The sequence below is a fragment of the Nomascus leucogenys genome, chromosome 2 (assembly GCF_006542625.1).
Source record: "Nomascus leucogenys isolate Asia chromosome 2, Asia_NLE_v1, whole genome shotgun sequence".
NCBI classification, from domain to species: Eukaryota; Metazoa; Chordata; class Mammalia; order Primates; family Hylobatidae; genus Nomascus; species Nomascus leucogenys.
Window position 1 is genome coordinate 38,556,366 of NC_044382.1, and position 19,967 is coordinate 38,576,332.

Below are 19,967 nucleotides of genomic sequence, written 5' to 3' on the forward strand. Positions count from 1 at the left end.
AACTTTTATCACATCTCAAAATATACCATTCATCCAAGAATTAAAATATTCTGCTTTGCAGGAGCTCAAATTTCATATAAGCCTCTCATTAATTCTCCTCGGTACCTCTGTGAGGAGGTACTGACCAGCATTCAAGGTCAAAGAAAGTTTCCATGCCAAGAAAGGAGTGCCCTGCTCAAGGCCTTAGTTGACAAAAGGTGAGCTCAAAATGCTCCAGCCCATACCCCAGCCTTGCCTTTCACCTCAGCCCAGTCCCCCTTAAGAAAGAGCATTTCTATTAAAGGCCAGCCCTGTTGTTTATTATAGCTTGTATTTAGGGAAACACACTAACATTTTTTTCCTGACAGTAAAGTCTTAAGTTCTCTACCAATGAGAAAACTTGTGGGGGTGCCTGGGGTGAATGAAAGCAGAAAATTTCCAAAAACTTTTGGCCTACTTAACTGCCCTGACAGCACATAGTTATTTTGTTTGGGAAAGGAGGGGGTGGACTGTTTCTTTCCAAAGGAACCATAATTAGTTGGCCACTTCAAATAGTATCAAAGAGATTTGGAAAATAGTTACTTTTCTAAAGTTTTTAATGAGGCCAAGACATCTGATTTCCAGCGATTCTTAATATTAACAGGCTCCTGCAAAGCCCCTTAAAAATCACTATCATAATCTCTACCACTCAACAGGAACACAGGGGGAAAAAACTACTCTGGACTTTTACACATTTTGGGGCTTCTTTTACAGAGAATGACTTCACTGATCTGACTGGAAGTCCCATTTCCCCAGGTCTCACCCTGGATTTGCCCTGCTTTGAGTGCTGCACTGGTTTCTATATTTACGCACAAACCAGCTGCGGCCACCTTCCTTCACAATTCCCAAACCTGCCTTTCACTGTACAGGATCCCTGGAGGTCCAATTCTGTTTTCTGGAGTCAAAGAAATACAAAATAAATTTCACTACCTCCTAGAAAACAGATGTTGGTAAGTTTCAATATAAAATAGACAGCTCTTGAACCCAGGAGGCAAAGGTTGCAGTGAGCCAAGATCTCGACATTGCACTCCAGCCTGGGCGACAGAGCAAGACTGTCTCAAAAATAAACAAATAAATAAAATAAAATAGACAGCTGTGTATTTTTTGGTCATAGCACCAATAAATTTAAGGGCTGGGAAAAATCATAAATTACCAAAGCATTCCTCTTCATATAACCAAAATATATTTTTCCTGTTGCTCAGGAAATTAAGACAAAATAGCCAACTAACACTTACGCAGCCTTACATTGAGAAACTCAAAGCTGGTAGGAAAGGACTAGACTTTTGTTGTTGTTGTTGTTGTTGTTGTTGTTTTTTTGAGACGGAGTCTCGCTGTCGCCCAGGCTGGAGTGCAGTGGCTCAGCCTCCGCTCACTGCAAGCTCCACCTCCTGGGTTCACGCCATTCTCCTGCCTCAGCCTCCCATGTAGCTGGGACTACAGGCGCCCGCCACCACGCCCAGCTTATTTTTTGTATTTTTAGTAGAGATGGGGTTTCACCGTGTTAGTCAGGATGGTCTCGATCTCCTGACCTCGTGATCCGCCCACCTCGGCCTCCCAAAGTGCTGGGATTACAGGCGTGAGCCACCGCGCCAGGCCAGGACTAGAGATCTTTGATCTACAATCAACAAATAGTATGGGACTCCTTTCAGCTAACCCAGTGCCCCATATGAATGTTTTGGATGCTGGTTTTCCTTTAATAACTTCCCCCTATTAAATCTCTTACCAGTCATTTGGGGTTTGGATTTCACCCTAGGGGGATACGAGGTGTTTGCAAGACACTGAAAACTCTGAAGGGCAAAGTGTGGACGCTATAATCTCGCTGCATACTGAGGGGGGCATAGCTCTCAACCAGTCATTAAATCCAGTCAAATGAGATACTCGAAAATGAGCTGCCCTTGGGTGGGTCCTTTCTTTCATAAAAAGGAATTAAAAAAAAATCTGCTAACATGGTTACTCCACAAAGTTTACATGTATCCTACTGTATAAATCTATAAATATGTACAATTATTTTTTGTTAAATTTCTAAAAATTTGCCAACAACGGCTGGAAAAGGCACCTGGCTGCCTGAGCCCCTACCCTTGTCAGTTACAAGTATTTCATAAGCAGGGTTTGAGGAATCCCATCGGAGAAGAGTGTTGTCACCTTTTTGCCGGAATGTCACACCAGTTTCCTCAGTGTTCCCCTCACACCAACTTCCTCAGTGTTCCCCCTACCCCAATCTAGCCAACGTTTCAATGGCTCCCCACAGCACACAGTGCCTCTCAGGTGGGCACTCAAGGGTTCTTTCCTAATCCTTCCTAACCTAATTCTCCAAACTTTTTTTCCCCAAAAACAGCCCAGCAGACGGTCCAGTCAGTCCCCAAATCGTTTTTCCTCATGGTCTCCTTCCCCAGGGGTCCTCCCCTCCTTCTCTCCCCCCTGCAACCGCCACTGCTACCGGGAGATTAGTTTCCACCCGTCAGAATCCCGCTCAGGTTTCACTTCCTCCAACAGGTCCGCTCAGATCCCAATCCACGACTCTCAACAGCAGCGGGATTCCTTTCCCCCGCAACGCCTTCTCTGAACACCCCGGCCTCCGAGCGCCAGCTTCGCGTTCCCTAGTTACTTCCAGTCACTAGTTACTTCCACTCCGCTCCCACCCGCGGGACTCGCGACCTGCCCCCTGCCCCCTGCCCCCTGCCCCCGGCTGGCCCAGCTCGGAATACGCAGAGCAGCGCCTCAGAAATCGCAGCCCAAGGCGAGGAAATCCAGAAGCCTCCCGCGGACGTCCCCCGGGACGGGGTGTGGCGAGCCCCGCTGCGAGCCCGCCGACTCCTTGTGAGACGAGAACCGCAGCGACGCGGAGACGCTGTGAGTCCACCGCCGGGACGCCTGGCGCGGCGACCAGAAGCCCCAGAGTAGCCGCGGGGCGCCGGGAGGGATCCAGCTGGCGGCAGCCGCTTCCCTGCCTCCCTGCCCCTCCCCAGGGGCTGCGCGAACCCCTGCCTGAGCCCGGCCAGCCCGGGTGCCCGGCAGGTCTCAGGGAGCTCCCCGGGGAGCCCGGGGACGCGCACATCCCGGGACGCGCCCTGTCCGCGCCTGATCCCCGCCCTGGTCCCAGCTGGGTCGGGCCAGGTCTGCCGCACCTCACCTCTCCTCTCCACGAACCGACTGGATAACGATCGGGTCTGCACCTAAGGAGCCCGGACCAGCCCGCAGTAGACTTGCCGCACCTGTCAGAGCAAGTGAGGAGCAGCCGGGCGTCTGACGTCACGACCGCCCCCAGCGCCGCGAACCGGGAGTCACCTGATCACCCTGGCAACGCGCGCGGGGCGGGGCGAGGCGAGGCTGGCGTCACAGCACGAGCCCCGCCCCCAACTGCTCGGCCTCCAAGCGCCGCCGGAAGCGCTCTGTTGCAGTCGGCGCAGTAGGGACGCGAGATCGGCCTCTGACTTCCCAACGTGGGCCTCCCAGCTGCGCTGGATACTTGGGACTCCCACAGGCGTCCACCTCAGGTTGGATTGGTTCTCCGAGACTCCACCCGATACCCCAACTCCACTAGTTCAGGCGCCTTGGGAGGCAAGATCAGCGTCCATGCGGGACCCTGCTCAGTGCGTGGCATGAGGGGTCGGCTGTGGGCTGCTACCTCCTCGTGTCTTGTTGGTCCAGACCCAACTAGGTTTGGGGGCTTACTTCCCGAGCTGTACCTGAGAGGAATGGGGCTGAGGCTGATAACTGGATTGCTCTCTGGCTACTTTTCCCCACAAACCTTGCAACAAGTAGTCCCGCCAGTACTTTACAGAGTGTAATGAGACTTCATTCACATCAGGAGGGGGAAGGGGGACACAACCTTCTGTCCTGAAGGTTTTCTTCTTCTATTCTAACAGGAAGAGACGTTACCGAAAAGCTCCCAGAGCAAGGTCTAGAACGAGCTTGCAAGTCCTACGTGCAAAAAAATTTTTATTTTTCATTTTAGAAATTGATTTTCTCTCCAGATTCCTCCCCTTCCTTGCTATTAGGTTGGTGCAAAAGTAATTGTGGTTTTTTAATTATAGCCTCTTTTTTTTTTTAATGGCCATTTTTTTTTAAAATGGCAAAAACAGCAATTACTTTTGCACCACTCTAATATAATTATATGCCTACAACTTTTGTTACTCTCTAGGCTTCCCAGATAGACCATCAGCTTCGAAATGACAATTTAACATCCCCTGGAGGTCTCAGTGTGAGAGTCACTGCCTATTTCACACCTTCACTACTTGCTGACTTTCATTTCAGTTTTACTGTCCTCATCCCTGCACTGCCAAGAAGGTTTCATGTGTATTGAAACCTTCCCTTTCAGAGTGTAGGATCTTAGACCAAGAAGTTAGTTTATAGTCAACTTCTCGTGAGCATCTTTTAGTGTCAGGCAGTGGGCCATGGGCAGATTGAGATGTGGTCCTTGAAGATCAAACGTGTATGGGTGGTATGTCTCACATTCAAGTACAACTTGTACTGTTTATTATGACTTAATCATTGTGTTTAAGTGGCACTTTTTTATTTTCATACTTAAAAAAAGAAACTCATATAAGTGGGAAAGAAGACAGCTGTGAAAGGTAGAGAAGAATCATGGCTCTAGACAGAGCTGTACTAATAGGAGAGAAGAGATTGAAAATGTGAGCCCAGGTCCCAAGGAGCACAGAAGCATGGTCAGGAGGTTAGTAGGAACAGGACAGAGGCAGCCAGGCCTGAGGTGTTTGGCAGATCTGAGGAGGGCAGGGATAGAGGGTGAGGGGAGGAGTTGGGCCAGAATGAGGCTTGAGGGATTCAATGGAGGGCGAAAGTGCTGGGAAGGGAGGAGGGATTGGAAAGAGAGTAGAAGTACGCAGTGGTTTGGGAAGGGGTTGCTGGAAGGGAGGGCAGGGTAAATAGAGACCCAGGAAAGGGTGCTAAGAGCATTAAGAAAAGGGAGGCTGAGAGGCTATAAAAGGGAGGACTGAGGGGGAGGAAGAAGCAGGTGGGAGACTCTGGGGCAGCAAACATCTCAGAACCAGGTAGTAGGTGGTGTCCTTCAGAGGCTGTTGGAGAAGAGCAGCATTGTCTGTTTGCCTCTGAAGAGTGAAGGTCATCCATGCACACCCCAAACTATCTTTGGACCATCTGAGGGTAAGAGCCACCCTTTGCAGAGCACTAATGCAGAGGGAAGAGCAGAAACAGGCACGTCCATAACTATACCCTGATAGGACTCATCAAGACAGTCAGGCTTTTTGGCTGGACGGTTTTTCAGGCCTGTGGTACATGCCTCTGTGCCTTTAATCTGGGCAGGGCAAGGTGAGGATGGAGTGGAAGGCAGGAATAATTCCCTTAGAAGGCAGGCAAGCTTCTCATGGCAGCTGGGTCATACGGAGGCTGTGCTGGGGAAGAAAAGATGCTAGGACACATTCTCAGTAAGGTCCCTGACCACTCCACTTTTACTGAGTTGGTAGGGTGAGGGCGTAACCATTGAAGGAAAAATAGAACATTCCTCACCCCCACCTCCACATCCATGCTGAGGAAAGTGTTATTATGTGGGTAAAAACTCAGGGAGTGTTGCTGACAGCATCCAAGAACAGAGATGAGGCCAGGGAATGCATCTCACATGGCTCTTTTCTATGATTTTGACCTCGGGTCTCAGGACTAAGCAGCAGGCCAGATGTAGAAGTTGCTAGAGTTTCATCAGGTTTCTTCACAACAGCAGTGTGGGTTTCCATTCCTGGAAATAAAAGAAAAATGTCAGGGTACAAGGTCCTGGCCAAGTATATTTGCTGTGAAAGTCCATTAGTCACAGAAGTTACAATAAATTTTCAATATTTGTTCATTCAGGAGAACTGTCCAAGGACTGTGGAGGCAACGTGGTGCAGTCGTTGGCAGCATGTGTTCTGAGATTTATCCATTTTGTGAACTTGGCCAAGTTACTCACCTTCTTTGAGTCTCTGCCTTATCTGTAAAATAGAGATAATAATACCTACCTCACAAGACTATCATAAACTTTAGGTGAATTCCAGGGCAAAGAAAGAGAACGCAGATTCATAATATTTTTTAAAGGGCCATTTTTTAAACCATTGTATTTTTATTAGACCACATTTGTTCTCTGAACAATTGGATGAAAGAATGTTTCTTGGATGCCTAATGTACACTCAAGACTGATGGATACAGAAGGAGCATGTGCCCTGGCTTGGTCAGGCATCCGATTTCTGATGGGAAGATAAGACAGTGTGAGACCTTGCCGGCTGCTGTGAAATTGAATGCTAAACTATGTCATGTCCTTCCATGCCTGCAGCGTTCATGGAAAGAGGGGCCCTGCCAGCTGCATTGGCTAAGGTGGGATACATGGAAGGAAGGGTCTGGAGCAGAGCCTTGAAAGATAGGATTGGCCAGGCACGGTGGCTCATGCCTGTAATCCCAGCACTTTGGGAGGCCGAGGCGGGTGGATCACTTGAGGTCAGGAGTTCGAGACCAGCCTAGCCAACATGGTGAAACCCCATCTCTACTAAAAGTACAAAAAGTAGCCAGGTGTCATGGCGCATGCCTGTAATCCCAGCTGCTCAGGAGGCTGAGGCAGAAGAATTGCCTGAACCCAGGAGGCAGAGGTTGCCGTGAGCCAAGATTGTGCCACTGCACTCCAGCCTGGGCAACAGAGTGAGACTCTGTCACAGAAAAACAAAAACAAAAAAAAGATAAGATTTGGAGAGGTGGTAGGTGAAGAGAGCATTCTGGGTCAGGGCAGTGATCTGAGCACCTGGGGCAGGGGCTCAGTAAATATTTACTGGCTAGATGAATGAATGAATGAATGAATGAGCAAAGATAATAATGAAATTATCAGCATAGTGTAAGATTAGCCATGCTTTGTTGAATGAATGGATGCATGATTAAACAAAAAAAGCAAAGACAATGAAATTAGATAATGGTGGGCATAGCTGTAAGACCAGCCTAACTGAGCTGTGGAAACCGGGGAGTTGTGGGAAATAAGATAGAGATGGAGCAGACTGTGGGAGAGCTTTTGAGACAGTACAATCTTCTGGGAGGGGCATGGAGTCTGGATCCAGAGGGACAGGATTGCATTTGGACTCCATCACCACATATTGACCATGTGACTTTAAGTGAGTTAATTAATCTTTCTGTGCATTGGTTTCCTCGTCCAAAAAATATAGGAATAAGATTGATATCTGCTTTATAGTGTCATTTTGAAGATGAACTGAGCAACCTATGAAATGTAAGCATGATGCCTGGCCCATTGTAAGTGCCTTAAACTCAGTTTTTATTATTAGTATTAGTTTTATTAAGGACTGAGCAGATGAGAATAGATTCAATATGAAAACTTAGGGAACCACTGAAGTTCCTTGAAGTGGGAAATGAGAATGGAATGCAGTGTTTGGGAAGAATCACTTGGCAGCAGTATTCAGGCTGGGTCAGAAGGCAATGGTGTAGTCCCAAAGGGTAAAGAAGGGCTGACCAGGGACTAGAAGCAACCCCTCCTGAAAATGAGAAAGCCTGTCCACTTGCTGGCACATGGCAGGCACAGGCCCTCAGTAACTCTATTGAATGAAAGTCTGCACCAATTGAACAATGTAACTGTGGAGCTCCCAGGCTCAATCGCAAATACTATCAGAATTCTCCCTCAGTCAAGTATAGAGAGGTTTAAAGCACTGGAGAAGTTCACTGAGACTTGGCCTCTGGTTCATTTCAATTTCTCCTCCCCCGAGTAGCTGGGACTACAGGTGCACACCACCGCACCCAGCTAATTTGTGTGTGTGTGTGTGTGTGTTTTGTTTTGTTTTGTTTTGTTTTTTTTGTAGAGACAGGTTTCACCATGTTGCCCAGGCTGGTCTTGAACTCCTGAGCTCAAGTGATCTACCCACCTCAACCTCTCAAAGTGCTGGGATTACAGGCATGAGCCACTGCACCCAGCCCTTCTGGCTCTTCTTTTTCTGATCTATGTTTTCAAATTCCAATTTGCTTGTCAGGAATTTCTCCACTGCAAGTGCTGAAGCACTATTCAAATCAGCTTAAAGAAAGAGGGAGAGATAATGTATTGGCTCATGAAGCCAAAAATCCAGGGATGAATCTGATTTTCAGGTATAGCTGGATCCAGGCATTCAAATACTGTCACAGGATTCTCCCCTCTTTCTCTCTTTCTCAGCTCTTTTCTTTGCATGTCTTCATTCTCAGATAATCCCTCTGATGGTGTCAGAATTTCATTCTCACAGTGAAAAGTCTCAGCAGACAAAAGGCTTTCTCTTTCCTAATAATACTAAGAAAAGCTCTAGAATGGAGCTTAGTTTTTAAAGTTTTTATTTATTTATTTGTTTATTTATTTGAGGCAGAGTCTCGTTCTGTAACGCAGGCTGGAGTGCAGTGGCATGATATTGGCTCACTACAACCTCTGCCTCCTGGGTTCAAGCAATTCTCCTGCCTCAGCCTCCCAAGTAGCTGGGATTACAGGTGTACCACACCACGCCCGGCTAATTTTTTTGTATTTTTAGTAAAGACAGGGTTTCACCATGTTAGCCAGGCTAGACTTGAACTCCCGACCTCAAGTGATCCACCTGTCTCGGCCTCCCAAAGTGGTGGGATTACAGGCGTGCGTTACCGCGCCCGGTCAGGAGCTTAGTTGGGTAACTTGCTTTTCTCTTGAATGTGTGGCCGTGGCCAGGGGATGTAACCAGCCATGGTTCCATGTTCTCTTCTGGAGCTGGGGGTGAACTCAGCCTCCCCCAAATCCCACAGCTGAAAGTGTGGAAGAATGGCTTCCCAAGGAAAATTCAAGTTTAGTTAGCAGAAGTAGGAGGAATGGATGCTGAGCAAACAAAAAACACAACTGACCCCTACAGGCTACCAATACTGAAACCACAAGCCTCCTGAAAGCTCCTCCTATTGAAAGCTTCTGTAATATAATACTCCACTAGGCTTGAATTCACTTGGAAATCAACTTACCTTCTCTCGTATTTTCAGAAAAGTTGTATCTAATGAGAAGCAAATTCTGGCACTCAGAGGTTGAGCCGTGTTGACATCATCGCATAGAACCTGCCATTGGTTTTACCTAAATGCACTCTTCTTTCTGGAAGTACTACTTCTGAGGAAAGGGCATCAGGGAGCACTTAATGCTTTAAATGTGTTTGTACAGCAACTTGCGTTCTCAAGAGGTAGCACATAAATGCATGTGTTTTTAATTTTGACTTGAAGCACTGATTCCTGACGTAGCCTGGCCTTCTGATAGTGATCTTAGAAAATCAACCTAGAAGAAGAATACATTTTTCTCTCAGGCTGTGAGTCAAATGACTATGGCAATGAAGTTCTGTCAACTATGAAGCATCCTCCTGCTTTTTAATCTTTTCAGTAATTAAGAAAATAAATTCAACACATATAAATTAGAAATAATCAGCCTCTAAGTCTATTTGCATTTATATTTTTAAAATGGACTGATGACTTAGCACATGACATAAGAAAATAAGAAGTCAGGGAAATATTAAATCCACATATTCATTCAACACATTTACTGAGGGCCTACAGCCTACCATGTGCCAGGGACTGCACTAGGCCCTGGGGATGTAGAAATAAGCAAAACAGATTTTTTAAAGTCCTTGTGTATATGAAGCTTACATTATAGTAGATGTGTCCATTTATATACAGTCTTCAAGTCTCTGTGCCATTGACAAGAACTAGTACTGTATACCAGGAAGCATGCATGGCGAATCCTCAGATTCCTCTATGCTAGGCTTTCTGCCAGTGCTCTGCATACATCATCTCATTATTCTCTTCTTCCTAAGAGATGTAGACACCTGTTCAAGGAGCCACAGGAAATGAGTGGTAGGGTCAAGACCGGAACACCTATATCTATATCTGCCTTTTAGCTCGTATTTTCTCTTGGGGTGTGGATGCGGGGGATGGTGGGAAGTGGGAGGGACTGAGGCATATCAGATAACATGCTGTGTGCAAAGGGAGCACTACTCATTCAGATCCAGCCACTTGACACTCAGGAATATAACTCAGTGTGGCCAAGTTTTCTGATTTTTCAAGAGAAGCCAGCAAACAGGATTTTGACTTGAAAACCAATTTCAAAATACCATGAAAGCCAAACCAAATTTGTCTGGGCACAACTAAGGCCACAGATCTGCCCCTCTGTTAGAGGTCGTGCTGTGACCAGGAGGGTGACTGAGGAGGTAGGATTCCAGATAGCAACCTTGAAACTAGTTGGCCAGCCGAGCACAGTGGCTCATGCCTGTAATCCCAGCACTTTGGGAGTTCAAGGCAGTCGATCATTTGAGGTCAGGAGTTCAAGACCAGCCTGGCCACCATGGTGAAACCCCATCTCTACTGAAAATACAAAAAATTAGCTGGACGTGGTGGTACACAACTGTAATGCCAGCTACTCGGGAGGCTGAGGCAGGAGAATCACTTGAACCTGGGAGGTGGAGGCTGCCAAGATTCAAGTGATTCAAGCCAAAATCATGCCACTGCACTCCAGCCTGGGCAACTCTATCTCAAAAAACAAACAAACAAACAAAAAAAAAAACAAAAAACTCCAGAAACTAAATGTGTGTAGAAAACTGCAAATACATCTGTGGTACTTACAATAAGTGTTTCTCAGGTTAATTTTCAAAGACTAAGGTAGAAAAATGGGGCCCTTATTTACCAAAAAAGCAAAGTCCTTTAATGAAAGCTACCAGGGAGGCAGCAGCTGGGGCACTCCAACCCCCAGCCATGGAGGAGGTCGGCATGGAACCATCTGATGCTGGGCTGACAGGCCACGCTTCTCTGAAAAGGAAAATTTAACTTCAGGGCGGGCTTCATGTTACATCTGAGGCCCTAATAATGATCATTATGCTGTCAGCACACAAGACATGGCTCAAAATAATTCTCCTCCTTAAAGTCACATTCTGTGTGCTTTCTGGTCCTTCCTGGCCTCCTCCACCCTATGGCCTCCCACACTCAACAAAACTTTCCTTTTCCCTACCCATTTGCCAAGGAACTGCGGCCATCAGACAACATATGGAGGTCTCATCACCGGGATGGTCCGTAACTGGAAAGGAGTTGGTCATCTGGTGTTGGCAGCTCCTCTTCGTGTCGTAGCCTTTGGAAGGAAAGAGGGAGGAACACAGAATAGCATCCATGTTTAAAAAACATTTGCACTATCAACAGACTGAAACTCTACAAGACAATGGTCTTACTTTAAAAGTGTAAAGGAATTCCCATCCTCTTGATCTTAGCAAGATCAGAAAACCTCTGTTTACTACAAGAATTGTTTCAGAAAGGGAAGTGAAATCTGGCACATGAAAAATCCCATTTCTATCCACTCTCAAGATAGTAACTTTATAGCCATATGCTATGTGTATTTCATCATAGCAAAACAGTACTGTAGTGCACTGGGGACAGATTTGCTGCCACTGCTGCTGCTGCTGCTGCTGCTGCTGCTGCCACCACCACCTCCACCACCTCCTTCTGTTGCTTGGATAAAGCTGAGGCATGTGGCACTGTTGTGAGATTCTTAGAAGATCCAGTCAAGTACTCCTGGCTAGGACCCTACAATTGAGTTTGCACCATGAGGCTCTAAATCTCAGTCTTTCTAGGTCCTGGTACTGTATCTTTGGAAGACACAGGAAGGACTTAGATAACTTCTGAAAAAGATGGGACAAAGAAAGCTTATACTCCTCCTCTCCCCTCCTCTTGCTTGGAAGATCGTTTAAGATTAAGAGATGAAGTGACTTTTCCCACTGAAGGGGACACAGGGCAATGCTATGATTCGGAGTGTCCAGAGGCCTGTGTTCCAGCCATGGTTCCCCTGTGTCCTCACCTTGGGACCCAGCACTACTTACTCAACCTTTTTGAGTCTCAGTTTCCCCATCTATAAAACAGGAATAATAATAGGATCAACCACATAGAGCTGTTGTGAGGGTTAATTCGTTGAGATGCTGAATGATAAGAGAGGCTTCCTTTGCACAGAGCTTGTTCTCTAGTTTACTGCAGCCTCCAGTAATCCCCTTCCTGCCTCCCTGTCTGCACCCTAGGAGAAGGTACAGGTTAAAAGGCAGATCTATGTTCCAATCATGGCCCCATGGCTTATTTCTGTGGCTCCTTGGACTGGTGGTCAGGAGTCATTTTTCTGTATGATGACCAGGGCCAGTCTACTGCAATTCTTTAGCTGCAGCAGTGGAGACACACACTACCTTTGCTCCCAGTGCATCTAGGTCCTTATTTTAGATGCTACCTTCGATTCTCTGAGCTGCTTCAGCCACAGTCCAGATGAGATTGTGCTTGTCCTGCCCTCTCTCCTCCCCAGCCTGGAAGGTATGGAGTCCACCCACATCAGAGTGGAGAGTGTCACTTTTTATATATGCAGATTCCTGGGCTTCATCCTAGACCTATCACTTCTGAATCCCTGGGAGCCAGGGTCTAGGAGACTTCAGGTGTGACAAGCCCTCCAAGGGAGCGGATGCACATGAAAGTTAGTATTTATGGCCCTCTGGGGCCTCACGCTCTGGAGAGCTTTGCCTCAATCGGGAGAGTCCCAGTCACTGCTTAGCAGAGTTTGGCTCCACTCCCTGCCCTGCCTACCCCTGCTCAGTCCCAGGCCCAGTCCCCCATTATGTCACACTAGAACCAGTGGCCTTGCTCTCTGCCTGCCAATCTGGAGGTCTTCATCTGAAGTGTCAACCTGGCCCTGATACTTCCTGACTATAAATTCTGCAGGGGTTTCCCATTCCCTGCAGGATCAAGTCTGACAAAGCATTCAAAGCCTCTCTCTTCAGCCTCAGATCTCCTGCCACTCCCTCTCCTAGTTGGGAACACTCCAACTAGGCTTATATTATACTGAGGTCTCTGAATGTTCCCTGAGGCTACATGTCTCTGAGCTTCTGTAGGCACAGTACCCTCCACCAGAATGCCCTTTCCCCTCTTCTACTACTCTTCCAGTCTCAGCCGAAATGTCACCTCCTCTGGGAAGCCTTCTCAGATGTCCCTAGGTAAAACTGCCTACTACTCCTCTTTCCCTGTACACTCCCCAAGTATATCACCCATGACCCTGAATTACCTTTATTTGCTTATGTTTTTCCGCCCCATGAAACTATGAGGGATTTGCATTTTATTCATATCAAATTCCAAAACTTTATCAGGGCTGATAAGGCTCGGCATGATCTGGCTCCCATCCACCTCTCCACCCTGTCCCCCACCATTCTCTGCCCCACCTACTTCACCCAGTCACTGTGGCCTGCTCACTGTTCCCAAGCTCAACAAGCTCTTTCCTGATCCTGTTCCTGTAGTGCTGTTTGCCTGGAATGCTCCCTCTCAATCTTGCCATAGCTGGCTCCCTCTTGACATCCAGATCTTGCTCAAATGCCACCTTTTCAAGGCCAGCCAATCAAAATAGTTTTGTTTGTTCTAGAACTTCATTTAAATGTAATAATATGCTATGTATGCTTCTATCTGGTGTCTTTCAGTATAAAGTTTTCGAGTTTTATTCATGTTGTAGCACTTATCACTACTTTGTTCCTTTTTATTACTGAGTAGTAAGCCGTTGTATGAATATACCACAATTTATCTGTTCACCTGTTGATGGATACTTGGGCTATTTCCAGTTTTCGGCTATTATGAATAAAGCTGCTCTGACATTTTTCATGTACTAATCTTTGTGCAGACATACATTTTTATTTCCTTTGGATAAATACTTGTCTTAGTCCATTTGGTGGTGTTGTAACAGAATACGTGAGATGGGTAATTTATAAAAAGGTGTAGCTCACAGTTCTGCAGACTGGGAAGTTCAAGTGGCGTGGCATCCACTCGGCTTCTGGCGAGGGCTTTTGTGCTGGGTCAAAACATGGCAGAAAAGGTTAAAGGGGAAGCAGACGTATGCAAAGAGAGATCAAACAGGAGGAGAAACCTTGCCTTATTACAACCCCTTGCTCAGGAACTAATACATTCCTTGAGAATTGATCCAGTCTCTTGAGAACAACAACAACAACAACAACAACAACAAAACACTCTACTAGGACAACAGCACCAACCTATTCATAAGAGATTCACCCCTATGATCCAAGCACCTCCCACTAGGCCCTACCTCCCCAGTGGACAGAACTGGCAAGCAAACTTCAACATGAGTTTTGACACAGACAAATCACATCCAAACCATACCTATAATGGAGATTGCTGGGCATTGGTAAGTATATGTTTAACTTTATAAGACACCACCAAACTTTTTTCCAAGTGATTGTTCCAGTTCACACTCCTGCCAGCAATATATGAGAGTTCCAGTTGTTCCACATCATCACCAACACGTTATTACCAATTCTCTTAAAGTTTAGCCATTCCAATGAGTGTGTGATGTTATCTCATTGTGATTTTAATTTACATTTCCCTAATGGCTAATAATGTTGTGCAACTTTTCATGTGTGTTTATTGGATGTTTGTATATCTTCTTTTTGAGGTATTTGTTAAATTTTTTTTGCCCATATTTTATTTTGGTTGAGGTCTTATTATTGAGTTATAAGATTTCTTTATATGTTCCAGATAGAAATCTTTTGTCAAAAATATGTATTACAGGCCGGGCGCGGTGGCTCACGCTTGTAATCCCAGCACTTTGGGAGGCCGAGGCGGGCGGATCACGAGGTCAGGAGATCGAAACCACGGTGAAACCCCGTCTCTACTAAAAATACAAAAAATTAGCCAGGCGTGGTGGTGGGCGCCTGTAGTCCCAGCTACTCGGAGAGGCTGAGACAGGAGAATGGCGTGAACCCGGGAGGCGGAGCTTACAGTGAGCCGAGATTGCGCCACTGCACTCCAGCCTGGGCGACAGAGCGAGACTCTGTCTCAAAAAAAAAAAAAAAAAAAAAAAAAAAAAATGTATTACAAAACCTTCTCCTAGTGTATGACTTACCTATTTATCTTTTTAATGCTGTCTTTTTCCTCCTTTTATAGTAAGTTCTTTCTATGATCTCTGCCTACCCCACGGTCATGAAGAATTTCTTCTTTCTTTCTTTCTTTTTTTTTTTTTTTTTGAGATGGAGTTTTGCTCTTATTGCCCAGGCTAGAGTACAGTGGCACAATCTCGGCTCACTGCAACCTCCGCCTTCCGGTTTCAAGCAATTCTCCTGCCTCAGCCTCCCAGGTCACTGGGATTACAGGCACCCGCCACCATGCCCAGCTAATTGTTTTTGTATTTTTAGTGGAGACGGGGTTTCACCACGTTGGTCATGCTGTCTCGAACTGCTGACCTCGTGATCCACCCACCTCAGCCTCCCAAAGTGCTGGGATTACAGGCGTGAGCCACGGTGCCTGGCAGAATTTCTTTCTTCCAGAAGTTTTATAGTTTTTTTTTTTTTAATAGTTCTTTGATTTATTTTGAGTATGGTATGAAGTAAGGATTGAGATGCATTGCATTCCATATGGATATTCAGTTATTCCAACACCATCTGTTGAAAAGTCCATCTCTTTACCTGTAGTTATTTAAATTTTGTTGTATTGGTCTCTCCTACTAGTCTGTAAGTTTCTTATATTGTTCTAATGTAACCTGGGCTCTTCTCTATCCCTGCTACCTCCTTACAGGTATAGAAAGCAGAGAAAGAGCATGCTTGCAAGTTAATTCAGGACATGATCCCAGAGTGCAGGAATAGGGGACTGGGGAGAATGAAGTAGGAACAAGGGAAAGCCAGTGCCATGGTGTGTTATAGAGCTGGTCACCACTTGCCAGTTTGTGGGCAGCTGGGGCTTGACCCAGCTGGGATGTAATGAGGAGCAGTGTAGAGTGCACCTCCTAGTTGTCCACTGAGTGTCAAAGAAGAAAGCACATAGCCACCAACCCCAGCCGTCAAGGGCCTAGGGTGACTCCCAAGAAGGGGTTAACGTCCTCAGACGTCCAGTTTGCAGTACTGGAGTCCAGAGAAAAGCCCCAGCAGAAGCCAAGAGCAGAGCCGTGTGGAGCAGCTGAGCCTTGGTGCGTTTACCTGCTCCAAGCTGGTTGCCACAGTGATGGCCGAGTAAAAGGTGGGCCAAAAGGATGACAGGAGGGTTACAAGAGGTTTCCCATACACATTCATTCCACAAATATTATTGCCTCCTGTATGCCAAGCACTGTGTTAAGCACTGGAGATAGTCATCAAAAAGCCAAGCCCTGTCCTTATAAGGAGACAGACAGGACACAAGTCAACAATTGATATAATATTATATCAAGGAGAGATAAGTGCTATGAAGAAAATAAAACAGGATAAGGGAACCGAGGGTGAGCGCAGGGATGGGGCTCATTTTGACCACCAGGGAAGGCCTCTGAGGAGCTGACATTAGACAGAACCAAATGAGGAAATGAGCCATGTGTATACCCAGGGCAAGAACATTCCAGGTGGAGGGAACCGCAGGTGAAAGGCTCGAGGGAGGAACAAGCTTAGGGCATTAGAGAAACAAGGAAGTCACTGTGGCTGGAGCAGAGTGAGGGGCAGAGGCATAAGAGATCGGGAGAGGCAGCCTGGCAGGCCCTCTGAGTTTGAATTTTATTCTGAGTGTGATGGAAAGCCACTCAAAGTATTTAGGAAAGGTTATAGGCTGGGCACAGTGGCTCATGCCTGTAGTCCCAGCACTTTGGGAGGCTGAGGTGGGCAAATTGCTTGAGCTCAGGAGATTGAGACACACCTGGGCAGCATGGTGAAACCCAATCTTTAAAAAAATACAAGCCCAAAACCCCAAAATTAGCTGGGTGTGGCAGTGTGCACCTGTAGTCCCAGCTACTTGTGAGGCTGAGAGGCTGAGGCGGGAGGATTACTTGAGCCCAGGGGGTTGAGGCTGCAGTGAGCTATGATCACACCACTGCACTCCAGCCTGGGCAACAGAGCAAAACCCTGTTTCAAAAACAAAAAAAAGAGGGTTATGACTTGGTCTTATTTATGTTTTAAAAGTCATGTGGGTGAGACCGGCCTGGCCAACATGGTAAAACCCAGTCTACTAAAAATACAAAAATTAGCCAGGCATGGTGGCACACACCTGTAGTCCCAGCTATTTAAGAGGCTGAGGCAGGAGAATCGCTTGAACCCAGGAGGTGGAGGTTGCAGTGAGCCAAGATTGCGCCACTGCACTCCAGCCTGTGCGACAGAGTGAAATGCTGCCAAAAAAAAAAAAAAATTATGTGGGGTACCATTACACACCTATAGGGGGGCAGGGCTAAAATCCTAAACACAAAAACAAAAGAGGTAATATCCAGTGCTGGCAGGGATGCAGAGAAACTGCAGCTTTCACACTGCTGGTGGGAATGCAAAATTTGTAGTCAATTTGCAAGAGTTTGGCTATTTCTCATAAATATGCCCTTACCATACAACCCAGCAATCCCACTTGTAGGTATTTTCCCACAGTGAAATGATACTTCTGTTCACACAAAAACCTGTACACAAATGTTTATGGTGACTTTATAATTGTCCAACAACTGGAAACAATTCAAATGTGTTTCAACTGGTAAATGTATAAACTGTGGTACAGCCATATAAAAAGGAAGGAACTATTGGTAATGTGTGCAACAACTTCAAGGGATCTTGAGGGTGTTATTCTTGGTGGAAAAATTCAATATAAAAATGTTAGATACAGACTGAGGCAGGCGGATCACAAGGTCAAGAGATTGAGACCATCCTGGCCAACATAGTGAAACCCCATCTCTACTACAAATACAAAAAATAGCTGGGCATGGTGGTGCGCACCTGTAATCCCAGCTACTCGGGAGGCTGAGGCAGGAGAATTGCTTGAACCCGGGAGGCGGGGGTTGCAGTGAGCCAAGATTGCACCACTACACTCCAGCCTGGCGACAGAGCAAGACTCCGTTTCAAAAAAAAAAAAAAGGAAAAAAGAAGAAGAAAAAATGTTAGATAACTATGTGATTTCCTGTATATAACGATCTCAAAATGACAAAATGACAGAGATGGGAGAACACATTCATGGTTTCCAGGGGATAGAAAGAGGGACAAGGAGGAATGAAGTGGGAGTGGATGTGAATGCAAAGAAGTGTCACTAGTGAGTTCTTCTGTGGTGATGTAACAGTTATCTATCTTGGTTGTGGTGGTAGTTACATGAATCTACACATGGGATAAAAGAGCACAGATATATATATATACACACACACACACACGTAAATGAATGCAGGTGAAAATGAAATAATGTCTGTAGTTGATAGTAATGTACCAACAATGTCAATTTCCTGGTTTTGATACTGTACTGAAGCTATATATTAGGTTGGTGCAAAAGTAATTGCGGTTTTTACCATTACCTTCAATGGCAAAAACTAAAATTAGTTTTAAGTAATAAGATGTCACCACTGGGGGGCACTGGAAGAAGGGTATAGGAGACTATTATTTTTGCAACTTCCTATGAATCTATTTCAAAATCAAAAGTTTAGAAATACAACTAATGGATAAAAAAACTATAAAAGGCTTTTTTTTTTTTAACTGGGATAGTTTGCAAATGGATGAGCATTAGATGACATTTGGGAATTATTGTCAACTTTCTTAGGTGTGATAATATATGCTTATCACATGTCCATACATTCTTAGGTGGTATATGTTAAAGTTTTAGAGGTAAAGTGTCAAAGTGTCTACAACTTATCTGCAAATTGTTCAGCAAATATATGCCTATGTATATACATAATTTTAAAATATGGCAAAACACAGGTAATACAGAGGGACCAGCAACAGCTCCAGGAAGTGGCATCTGGATGCTTCCACAGAGGCCCAGGTAAAGTCATCTACCTTTCTTCTGAGACTTATAAATCAAAACCAAACTTTCTTCCCTATGGTGGAAAGACTAGCTCCTTTTGTTTCTTTTTGAAAAAGGAAAGATGTTGGTAATTTCCTCTGCAAACTTAAAATGCTAAATAAACATGACACTTTGTTTTACAATATAATAATAACTACTATTTGTTAGGGGCTTTCTCAATGCCAGGTCCCTTTTCAGGCACTATGCCATCCTTATAGCAATTGAATGCAGTAGCTATTTTTAGTAGCCACATTGTACAGGTGAGGAAGCTGAGGCTCAGAAAGGTGGGATGACTTGCCCTTGGCTGCACCCTAGGGTGCTCTGATGCTTACCTGCTCCACAGGAGGCCTCTTTCAGAGTTCTCCTCATCCCCTTCAGCCACTAGCTCTACCCCTACCTAGGGACAGCCTTTGTGTAGAGACACTGTGGGTCCAGCAGCACCATTCAGGCCACAGACGTCTTTCTCTGGCTGAGAATGGGAAGGTTCTCTTTCTCTGCAGTGGGGTGAGTGGTTGCATCTAGGTCAAATATGGGAGGGAAGAGAAGGGGATGGAGTGAGGGACCTGGAGGGAAGGGGGAGAACATGCAGAAAACACCAGATGCTCTTTATAGCTTCTTCAAAAAACAAAGGCATTAGGGAACACAGGTTTTTATCAGTCTGTTAGGAGGAAGGAGGGAGAAGGGGGAGTAGAGGTTGTGAAGGACGTCTATTCAGACGTCAGAATTAGGTCTGGGGCCCAGTGATAATGACAATAAAGATGGTAATGATGACAACAGTAATAGCAGACACTGTGTGCCAAGTGCAGTGCTAAACACAGCACACTAATTATCTCAGGCAACCTTCTCAGGAACTCTACAGTTTACTATTTTTGTCATCCCAATTTTCAGATTAGAAAACTGAGGCCCACAAAGTAACACCAAATTATACATTTTCTTTTCCTTTTTTTGAGACAGAGTTGCACTCTTGTTGCCCAGGCTGGAGTGCAATGGCACAATCTCAGCTCATCGTAACCTCCACCTCCCGGGTTCAAGTGATTCTCCTGCCTCAGCCTCCCGAGTAGCTGGTATTACAGGCATGCGCCACCACGCCCGGCTAATATTGTATTTTTAGTAGAGATGGGGTTTCTCCGTGTTGGTCAGGCTGGTCTTGAACTCCCGACCTCAGGTGATCTGCCAGCCTCAGGCTCCCAAAGTGCTGGGATTATAGGCATGAGCTTATACATTTTCATATGTACACACTCGAA

General features: G+C 45.8%; 2 protein-coding genes across 4 annotated transcripts in view; both read right to left on the reverse strand.

Annotated features, from left to right (window-relative positions):
- Positions 1-3,479, reverse strand: part of CYSTM1 (cysteine rich transmembrane module containing 1) — a 68,885-nt gene extending 65,406 nt beyond the window's left edge. Inside the window, exon 1 of one of the 3 annotated variants that reach the window (XM_030828175.1) lies at positions 3,144-3,479. The gene's annotated coding sequence lies outside the window, so the exon portion shown is untranslated. The remainder of the gene's footprint in view (positions 1-3,143) is intronic. The other 2 variants (XM_003266462.4, XM_030828185.1) reach the window with 2 other exon arrangements.
- Positions 3,480-4,495: 1,016 nt separating this feature from the next.
- PURA (purine rich element binding protein A) overlaps positions 4,496-19,967 on the reverse strand; it is a 66,899-nt gene continuing 51,427 nt past the window's right edge. The window contains exons 2-5 of the transcript XR_004033395.1: positions 19,056-19,241; positions 13,746-13,810; positions 10,967-11,083; positions 4,496-5,725 (exon numbers count right to left, since the gene is read on the reverse strand). The gene's annotated coding sequence lies outside the window, so the exon portion shown is untranslated. The remainder of the gene's footprint in view (positions 5,726-10,966; positions 11,084-13,745; positions 13,811-19,055; positions 19,242-19,967) is intronic.